We start from the raw sequence: 11,720 nt of genomic DNA, 5'->3' as shown, positions 1-11,720 counted from the left end.
TTCCTTACTATTTCTTTGGAGTACAACCCCTGCAGTGGTATGACTAGATCAAAGGGCAAGTATTCTTTTAAGTCCTTTGTCCATAATATCAAATTGCCCTGGAGAATGGTTGGATTAATTCACAACTCTACCAGTAGAATATTAGTATTTCAATTTTGCCACATCCCTTCCAACATTTATCACTTTCCTTTGCTGCCATGTCGGTCAATCTTCTAGGGGTAAGGTAGTACTTTTTATTTCTATTTTTATTTGCATTTCTCTAATTAGGAGGGCTATAGACTACATTTTCATGTGACTATTGATAGTTTCGATTTCTTCATGTGAGAAACTTCCTGTTCATATCCTTTGACTATTTTTCATTTGGGGAATAGTTTGATTTTTTGTAAATTGTCCTAGGTTCCTCATATATTTGGTAAAGTAAAACTTTGTCAGAGGGTTTTATTAATGTTTTCCCAATTTGTTGATTTCCTTCTAATTTTATTTTCATTGTTTTGTTTGTATCAAACCTTTTTAATTTGATGTAATTAAAATCATACATTTTACATTTTGTAATTTCCTCTATCTCTTGCTTGTTCTTAAATTCCTTCTTTTCCCACAGATCTGACAGGCATACTGTTCTAATTTTCTCTATGTATATAGTAGGCTTACTTTACCATGGGATTTATTAACCCAGGCTTGATTTTTTTTTTTTTTGTGAATGAATTGTGTGGTAGGAAACATTGAACATCTCAGACTCCAAAGCAGAAAGGGTTTCTTGTACTTTGCCCACTTTCCATTTATATGATAGTGGTGGATATTAACTGCTCTCTATGTCACCTGCATATATCACTAGAAGAATTTTCTGACAGTAAGAGTTGCTAAATGTGGTGTGTGTTTCTGTGTATATGTGTGCTTGTACACACACACACACACACACACACACATATATATATATATACATATATATATATATATACATATGACAGGGTATGTGCAAATAGATAAAGAGATAGGTATATAGACATTGTGAAATCTAATTTCTTTCAGATAAACATAAAATAGATGACTTTTTTTATTTTTACCTTAAGCATAAGTTCATATAAGGAAGGAAAGCAAGAATCCTTTAATCACTTTTACTGACCTATTTCTTTGGCAAATGAACTTCTTTAAAACTAGTGAAATTTATGTTTTAAATTAATTTCAATTTAAGACATCTAAAATATGAAAATCTATTTATTCAACTTGTATTTTGAGTGTGTAGTAGCACTAATTTATAAAATTATTTAAATCTAACTTTCTTAACTTTGGTTGTTTCCTAAATACAAGATTAAAGATCATTGGTTTCAACTTTATCTCCTAAATCTTTAGGCTTCATGAATCTTCTATATTTTATTACTACAAATGATGGTTCTTCTTATAATTGATAATGTTAGCATTTATCTTTCTTCTCATAAGAAAAAAAAAAAACTTTGGAGACTGAATTATATCACCAGGAAATAGAAAGGAGACCAGAGACAGGGAAAGACAGACAGAGGTTGAGAGACAGAGAGAAAAAGTCAGAAATAAAGTTAGAAATGGTGAAATAGAGACATATATAAACATAAACAGATAGAGGAACAGAGAGAAGAGAACAGAATCCAATTCCGATAAGGCCCTAGATAACAGTCATGTATAGTTAGCAGTATAAGAAAGATGATTTGGCAAAAAGTCAGTGTCTAGTCAAATATGAAGAAGACTTTCAAATGAATGTTGAATTTAGAAGAATTCAGAAGATTTATAAATTATATCCAGGAGACTGTCAATAATATAAATAGCCTTGGGGGTAGCTAGGTGGCTCAGTTCATAGAGAACTACTAGTAGAGATGGGAAGTCCTGAGTTAAAATATGGCTTCAGACCCCTCCTAGCTTGTGTGATCATAGTCAGGTAATTTAACAATTTAACCCCCATTGCCTAGTGCTTGCCCCTCTTCTATCTTAGAACAATAACGAGTATCGATTCGAATATGGGAAATAATGGTTTTAAAAAGAAAAAAAAGATAGTAGGCTTAAAAAAAGTCATAGAAAAACTCCTATGACTCCATCTTCTTGTTTGTCAAATGTAGATAATATATGCCCTAAAATTTTAATAATTGTTAAGATAGTATGATAAATATTAAATTTAATAATAATTCCCACTAGTCAGATCACCACCACTATTATGACTACCTTCTCTCTTCAGTTCCTTTTGTTTATTTGTTTACTTAAAAACCCCTTACTTTATGCTTTAGAATCAATACTGTGTGTTGGTTCTAAGACAGAAGAATGGTAAGGGCTAGGCAATGGGTGTTAAGTGACTTGCTCAGGGTCACACAGCTGGGAAGTGTCTAAGCTCAGATTTGAAACCAGGACCTCCCTTCTCTAAACCTGGCTCTCAATCCACTGAGCTACCCAGCTGCTCCCTCTCCTCAGTTTCTGATGGACATAGACCAGGATCCTGCCATTGGAATAGCAATGGCTCATGCCCATTGACCTCAATCACTATCCTTTGAAACTTTCCATGTATCAATGTAACCTGGAAAATGTTCCTGTAAGTATCATTAGTAATAGCTACTAATGATTCAGAAAAGAAAATTCTGGCTGTTAAAATGCTTGGCACTGATAAATGGTTAAGCATTAGGAACTGATATAATTTTTATGAGTGGGAATTATATATATTTTTTAAAGACATTACTGTTTTGCAACTCAATGCACTGAGGATCCATTCCATCTGACTTAATAGTTTCCATATGTGTTTACTCTACCTTTAGAAAGTAAGTTTCTTATGACAAAATACATAATGTTTTATTATTTCTATCTTCAACTCTTAGCACAATATTTTGCATACAACTACTTAATAAATGCTTTATCAATATGTCCATTCACATTATATAATATTACTAGCAATATTAACTTAAATTTGTATGATTCTTAAATTATTAATTTTTATTTTTGTCTATGTAATATTTTTCTGAATTCAATCATAAGTTCCTTAAGGATGAAAACTGACTTTTACTTCCTCTCCTACTCCACACCTGGAAGTTACAAGGTCTTTAGAAGTACCTTGCAGGTAATGAGAACTTAGTACTTCTCTGCTGGTTTATGAATTAACACTTGAACAGAAAACATTTAGAAAGAAAACCTTGAAAGGAAAGAGGCAAGTACATGGATTCTTTTAATGAAAAGAACTGCAATTTGAAAGGAAATTGTTTTTTATTTGTGGCCTGCAATTTCCTTTTAAAATATCCAAATTCACAAAATTCTCAAGGTAATGTTTAACTCTCCACTTAACACTGTCCTTTTTTCAGATTGCTCCAAAATTGCTTGAAATCTTGCCAGAAAACATGCCCTTTCAAGCACGGCTGGACTCTAAGTATGTGTGCCATTTCTGAAAAAGTCTACAAAAGCAGAATTATTGTCATCACCAGTATTGTTAGCCTCTGTGTATACAAGTGTAGTTTAAATGATTTCCATGACCATAAAAAGGATATATCCTTTTCCACACAGGCATATTTTTTTCATTCCAGGCTTCATGGGCAGCATGACATTGAACTTAATTCAAGGCATCTCATTTCTAATTGCTAAATAACAGTATGTTTACTCTACTCTTGTGACTTCCCAGCAATCCTTGCTTCAAGGGATACTTTCATAGATCCCTATAGTATTTATTTTCCTTCCACTCTCAGTAGTGTCACTCCACATTCAGTTCATAACATGAGAGTGACTCTGATGTAATGTCATTTATTTCTTCACATGACCAGGCAAATGATGCTGAGTTTCCCTGATAACAGTATTGACCTTTGGCTTTGTTACTTTATAGAATTTAGAGAAAGATGTAGTCTTTGCCCAGTGGTAGTTCAATGAAATTGAATAGATAAAGCAAAACAAAAATACTACCAATGGCACCAGATTATACAAGCTTCAAAGGTGAAATAATACTGACCTTTGATGTGCTCTCTTACCATTTTATTTCATGATTTCCAGATGACAAGGCACTCTCAGAATTTTCTTTTCAATATATTAAGTGTCCATATTTTTCTTCAAAACAACTAAAAGAAAATAGTTTAAAGTATGTTTTTCTTGTAAAAAAATTTTACTGTCTAGAACTCCAGAAATGGAAATTTGCATGTATGGCTTAAGATAATTAAATTGCATATAAAATTGATTAAATGATTTACAGACTTAGAGGGCCAGGAAGCTCTGGAATTATGTTCTTGTGCCTGTCTCTTCATTCATATCCTGGGAGACTTTTTAAATAGATCACTTAAATTATATTTTGAATATGAAAAACTTATAAAAATATCCTTTACGATATTTTTCAAATGCCAGTTTTAACTATCTTGAATTAAAACTGTCCAATAATATAGAAAATGGCAAAACTTCTACAAGTGCTGTTAAGATTCTTAATACATCATAATGTAAAAGAGGTATCTTCTTACATAATTATGTTCCTAATTACTTTATTTCTAACTATAATTAATTTAGATCTTAAAAAAATTATACTGCCCTTCTATCCACAACACCATGTATAGAGCTCAGATATGTATTACTTGAAATTTCACATCAAGAGAAAAAAATACCTAAACACCAGGGCTGAATAGTCTCTTTTCTCATTAGATTTTCAGAATCAGAGTAGAACTGCAGAATTTGTCAGTATGGCTCCCAATATTATAATAAGGAGTTATAGAAGAGTCTTAAATTCCCATTACTTTAGCATTATTTTCAATGAGTAAATCTAACTATATTTAAAATGTTTTATCAGGCTTTCCCTTGAAAAATCTAATATTAATTGAAGCCAAGTTCTCACTTTCAGAATGCAGAAGGGTAAATGTTATTTTTTCTGTCTCACAGGATCATCACAAGATGATTCATATGTATGTATCACAGTATTAGATGGATAGATAGATAGATAGATAGATAGATAGATAGATAGATAGATATGACTGCAAAATAATTTGGGTATTTTAAAAAATGTACATTTTGTATGGACACATATGTATGTATATATGTATATATACATACATGTTGCCTCACATAATAGAAAGTAAGGAATATGAACTCCTTGGAGGCAATACTTGTTTCCCTTCTTTCTGTATATATCTGATGGGTACCACAACACTTGAAACAAAGATCTTAAATAATGCTTGCTAATTGCTTAACAACCTAGTGTTGTAGGATACAAATGTTTTAAAATGGTAACTAATAGCAGAAGATTCTAATGGTGGGATAAAAGTAGAAATAAAAAGAAATTGAAATGTGTCATGTTTTAAGGCAGCTTTGGGAAGTACTGGTTTGCCTGCCAAGCCAACACTGGGGGAACTGCTCTGTTTCCCCTCTTCTCATGACCTGAAGACATTTTGCATAGCCCACACCACTGTCCAGCAGTCCAGAGCAAGCACTTCCTCCCTCTGCTCTCTGGGGTAATGCAGGCTGGGTGAGGCATGGCTGACAGGCAGCTTGAAGTTGTACTTTGGGCACGTGAACTTGAAATCCTTTGCCAAAGGTGTTTTAGGCTTTATAAACTAACAGCTTTGAGATTGAAAAAAGAACATTAACAGAGGATAATATTAACAAACTTGGCAAAATGTACACATCATAGCAATATTCAAGATCTCTGATTATAAGTGATCAAAATAAAAGCAATTTTTAGAAAATTAAATGAAAACTATCCTGAGGACAAAATTATGATCTGTCTAGTCAGAAACTAACATGAAATAGACCTCCCTGAGAATCTGTGTTTGAGGAAACAATCACTTAAGTATTAAATCAACAATACATATATTTCAACTAAATTGATTAAATGAAAGAATTCCTGACCTTAAAAATCATAGATCATTAATAAAGTTATGAAAAGATAATATTTTTATAACACTAAGTTTTGTACAACATTTTGACATATATCTTATTTGATTCTTACAATATCCCTTTGAAGTAATTGCTAATATCATTTTTTTAGATGAAGAAACCAAGACTTAGAAATTTTGCCTTCTCCAAAGTAACATGTCTAGTAAGTGTTTTGATGAAGAATAAAACCAAAGTTTTCCTGAATTAGTACCCAGCATTTTATCTACTGTACCATCTAGTTGAACGAATAAGCACTGGAGATTTTTCTGTCAGATTACATTTATTTTATGACCCAAGCATTTCTTTCATCCTCAACATCATAATAAAGTGTTCATTAAGCATTTACTATGTGCCAAGCATTGTGCTAAGTTCTGCAGATATAAATACTGGCAAAAATGAAGTTGAACCTCAAGGTCATCAAATTCTAATAGGAAAAAATTGTAGAAAAGACAGAACTAAGAAACCTGGAGAGGTGTTACAAATTATTTGGAAATGGCCAGGTTGTGATATTGAAGCCTGTTTCCTGGCTTTTCAGATAGCAGTTCACCTTCTTTAACCCAAAAACTCATAAGGTAGATTCCAAATATAATAGTGTAGGGAGATGAAAAAAAGATTACATAGGTGATGACGAAAGTATAGGAAACATAGATTGGAAATGGAAAGGAAGTCATATAATTCCAGAAAGTTTTATTCCTTTAGTCCTTATAGGGTCTTAAGTCAGTGGGAGTTACTTTTATTTTTCCACAAACATTTAAGTCAATTTTGGGGGCGCGATGATTCAAGAAATGTTATTTGAAATCTTATCAAAATTCAGATTGATACATATTATAAATTACAAAATTACAAAAATTAAATTATAGGAACTTCTTCTGAATAGTCAAGATTTACATATGAGAATGCATTTTCCCTTTAAGTAAAACTTGAGTACATTATTTAAAAAATTTGCATATGGTAAATATCCCTGTTTCCTAAACTAGAACATACTGAAAATGATATTTTTTTCCTTAATATTTGGAACATCCCATCCCAGCTTTGGTTGGCACCTGTAATCAATTCTGACTCCATCTTGAGTCAGAGATGCAAGACATGAATATGCTTACAATGTGTATTACAAGAATAATTAAGGGAGGGGGTGAATCTGGTTAGCTCAGTGGATTAAGATCCAGGCCTAGAGATGGGAGGTCCTAGGTTCAAATCTGACCTCAGACCCTTTCCAGCCGTGTGACCCTGAGCAAGTCACTTGATCCCCATTGCTCACCCTTACCACTCTTCAGCCTTGGAGCCAATACACAGTATTGACTCCAAGATGGAAGGTAAAGGTTTTAATTTTTAAAAATTAAAAAAAAAGAATAATTAAGGGAAGTCTGATAGTTTTATCTAACTTTCATATAAAGTGCTCCTCCATTATTGTGTGTTCTTTGGTCTATTATGAGTGACTCCTATGACTTTTTATGTAGAGATTTGTTTGTATAAAAGAGGTTACATTCTTTAAAATTCATTAATCATGATGGCATTTTGGGTAACCAGTATTTCTTGGGAGGAGGCAAATTTTATTATATTAAGTCATTACCTTCCTCTTGAGAATGTTCACTAACAGAGTGTTAAGTTTTGAAATTATTTTTCTTCCCTAACCGATATTTTAAGTTACAATTCTATCAAATTATAATTAATAAATATTTAAGATGCAATTCATATCTTCTCCCTCTTTCTTCTACTTTCATTTTTCTAACTTGATAAATTTCTAAATTTTAATCAGTCACATGTTTTATTTGTATACATGTATATATATGTTGCAATTTGTAATCTTGAAAATCCTACATATATAGTTCTAAATGACAGTTTTATTCTATAGTGAATTTTCATAACTCATAGAAATTTAACCATATAAATGGAATTGTAAAATACAAAAGAAAATAACATAAAATATTTCATGTTATTAACAAAAGAAAGGCTTGACTAGTAAAAATACACAAAGAATCTTTTGAACTTTCAGATTTAACAGATTTAACAGATCTTAACATTTCTAACAATAGCAAAGATTAATTGGGGCTCTCTATTAGTAAAAAAAGTAGCTATCCCAAAGTTGACTGTAGATAAATATGTTGATATGAGTGTTTTTTAATGTATTCTTTCCTTCTCCCACAGGTGGGTTTAGTGCTTCCCCAAAGTATACTACTAAGACACTATAAACATACTTAGGATGATATAATTCATGATAGTCTCAGAGATTTGGGAAAGAAAAAGTGAGCTTGCTTTGGACAGTCAATGCCCTTTGTATGTATAAATTCTCACTCAAAAGCCATTCCATTTAATTACAGAATATGTGTGTTCAATGAAACTGAGAGGAAAGTCACTAATTCACATATCTTCAGACAGTTCTAGAAGCAGGTTCACAAGCTCATCCTCAGAATTTGCAGGAGGCAAAAATAAAGCAAGCACATATTCCCAAGACTTGAATCCTCAATAGCCTCTTCTCTGTTAAATGCATTACACCATAAGCCCTCTGAGTTATTTACTGAAATTCTGAAATTATTCTCATTGAATTATCTCATAATCTATTTGATGAGATGTCTTTGTTTCATGCATACAATATATATGTACATATATATATATATACATATATAACCTTCATCTGTACCTACAATTGTATCATCTATATCTATTAAATAATTCTATAAATTTACTAATGAAACTATGTTGCCTGATCACAAAAGAGAAACTCAGTTTTTCCCAGCTATCCTGAGATTAAATCCTCTTGCAAACTAAATTTGAGTTCCTGGAATGCTTTGGTCAGGGCTAAAATATGTTCAGGTTTTCTATGTACCAGCAAAGAATATTCTCACAAATAATTTTACGCATTGCTGAATTTCCAGAAAGTTTATAATAGTGACTTACTACCTGCAAAAGATTATACATCCATATGTATACATATACACACTGTTTTCTACTCATCTCTTCAAGGACACTGATAACATTTAGATTAGCACCATGGGCATTTCCATCTCTCTGTTTTCAGGTTCTTGTTTCAATGAAGGCTGTCAAGTGCCGGACTAGGCATTTTTTCCCCTATATCCTAACTATAATTCATTACACTCTTGTGATTTCTTTATAACACTTTTTCTTGATTTGGAGGAAACTCTTCAAAAGTAGTCCATCAATCATTGAACATGTACACCAAGAAATGACCTTCATGTCTATTTCTTGCTGTTCATAATTTCCTTCTCTCTGGACAAATCTTTCGTACTGCTATTATTTATTCAGCTTGTTGCTCTGGGGTTTTGTCTGAGGGTTGTCTTTTTTTTTTAAGAAATGTTTCAAAACTCCAGATACTTTATTTTAAACTTGTTTTAGTTGGTGGTTATTCATTGAAAGAATGAATAAAAAGTATAATCATTAGAAAATAATTGTCAATGTTTTTTGCCTTTCTGAAACTGAAAAATCACATCTGTATACTTAATATTCTGAGTCATTCTTGAAATCAGGGAACATTTAAAAAAATCCAAAATTAGACTTTGTGATGAGGGTAAAGGTCATTTTAGAATTGTAGTTTCATGGATTTTAACTCTTTTTTTTTAAAGAGACCCCTCAGAAACCCCCTAGTTCAATACTTTTTTTTAGATAAGGAAACAAAGAATAGAGAGATTAAATGACTTATTCATCATCACACAAGTGAGAATAATTCCCCAGAAGTGGATTTGAATCTGTTCTCTGATTTCAGAGCCAGGTTATTTCCATTATGCTACAAGAAATATTATCTGTCCTCTCTATTTCTAGGCATCTTATGAGGACTAAATAAAATAGCATGTTTAAAGCATTTTGTAAAATGTAAGGAAGTAGAGAAATTATTACAATTATTTTGACATTCTGCCATCCACTCAACATTTTGCTCTACCTTCTAGTTTCCACCCCAGGTCATGTGTTCCAGATTTTAACATTTTACCAAATCTTGGAGCCCTTGGGAGAAGGTAGATGTTGCAGTTGATAGACTTCTAGGTATGGAGTCAGGAAGATTTATTTTCCTGAGTTCAAATCTGGCCTCAGACACTTATTCTAGGTGTGACTCAAGGTAAGCTGCTTAACCCTCTTCACTTCAGTTGACTCATCAGTAAAATGTATTGGGGAACGAAATGGAAAACCACTCCAGTATCTTTGCCGTGAAAATCCCAAATGGGGTCACAAAGAGTCAGTCATAACTGGACAACAACAAAGGACTCTCCAGATTCACCAGGACACTATAATCATATACCTGCTATGCCACCACATCTTGCTCTGGCATTCAATTACCTTTTCTGGGATCTATAATGAAATCAACACTACTATTCCAGAAAAAGACAAATCAAATAATCACTCTATGTCTCTAGTTATCCATCTCTGTGACATTTTTTTAAACCCTTACCTTGTGTCTTGGAGTCAAAACTGTGTATTGGCTCCAAAGCAGAAGAGTGGTAAGGGCTAGGCAATGGGGATTAAGTGACTTGCCCAGGGTCACACAGCTGTGAAATGTCTGAGGCCAGATTTGAACCTAGGATTGCCTGTCTCTAGGCCTGCTGAGCTATCCAGCTGCCCCCTCTCTGTGACTTTTTGAAGCAAAACTGCCATCCTTTTATATTTCTTCCCCTGTTAGAATATAACCACCTTAAGGTAAATAAATAATTTTATTTTTTCATTCTTCATATCCTCACTTCTAATGGCAATACCTGGATATATACACACATACATAAATATTTATATGTGTAATATATAATATCATAATGAATGAGAAACTGATATATGTCAGTTTCACATTCCTTCATTATAATTCTATTATCTTTCTTTGCTATTTAAAATTACTTTGCTATTTTTAACATTTTATTTCACTATGCTCTTCCTCTGATTTCATTGACAATAATTTTTCCTAATATTTAACAGGAAATTGCATTAGCACTTCACTTAGTAATTGATGAAAATAAGAAAAAAAATGGAGATGGCACTTGACATTCCTCCTGCTGGCCCATCCTGCTCTCGCTCTCCACCTGCTCAGTGCCCTCAGGAGCTTCCAGCTTGCAACCTGATATTCGCTCTCCCTTCTTCCTTCTAAGTGGCTCCCTTCCACGTCACCCAGAGAGGTGAAGCCCGCCTGCACGTCCTTTGGAAGAGCCACCGCCAGGGAGGGAGACAGAGATCCTGCAGAGGCCGCCACAGCCATGCCCAAGAATAAAGAAAAGGGAGGTAAAAATAGATGCAGATGTAAGAACTAAAATGAATTTGAAAAAAAAAGAGAGTTGGTGTTCAAAAGAAGATGGGCAGGAATATGCCCAGGTGATCAAAATGTTGAAAAATGGACGATTAGAAGTAATGTGTTTTGATGGTGTGAAGAGGTTATGTCATATCAGAGGAAAATTAAGAAAAAAGGTTTGGATAAATACATCAGACATTATATTTGTTAGCCTCCGAGACTACCAGGATAGCAAAGCTGATGTTATGCTAAAATACAATGCAGATGAAGCAAGAAGTTTAAAGGCAAATGGGGAGCTTCCAGAGCATGCCAAAATCAGCGAAACAGACATATTTGGTCTTGGAGATGATGATGAAATCCAATTTGATGACATTGGGGATGATTATGAAGACATTGATGATATCTAAATTGAACTCGACATTTACATTCCTATTTTTCTGGGGATTGTTCTACTTTGATATTTTCATTTGGATTTTTGGCCCAGTCCCATCCTGTTAAGAAGAATGAAACTTCATTAGTATGAGTGCAGCTTCTTAAACAAGAGTGATTCATTTTCAATGTTTGTTTTAAAATATTTATATTTCTTTAAAAACTGATAATGCTGAAGTAACTTAAGCAAAATGTTAAACCCATTTTATCTCTTTGGTGAATTAGATCTTCAACATTT

At 32.9% G+C, this 11,720-nt stretch overlaps 1 pseudogene; it reads left to right on the top strand.

Moving 5' to 3' along the window:
- Nucleotides 1-11,021: 11,021 nt before the first annotated feature.
- Nucleotides 11,022-11,460, top strand: LOC123239999 (annotated as a pseudogene).
- Nucleotides 11,461-11,720: the final 260 nt, after the last annotated feature.

The sequence above is a fragment of the Gracilinanus agilis genome, chromosome 3 (genome assembly GCF_016433145.1).
Source record: "Gracilinanus agilis isolate LMUSP501 chromosome 3, AgileGrace, whole genome shotgun sequence".
In the NCBI taxonomy this organism is placed as follows: domain Eukaryota; kingdom Metazoa; phylum Chordata; class Mammalia; order Didelphimorphia; family Didelphidae; genus Gracilinanus; species Gracilinanus agilis.
Note: the sequence above shows the minus strand (reverse complement) of the source record. Positions and strands in the feature narration are given on the sequence as shown.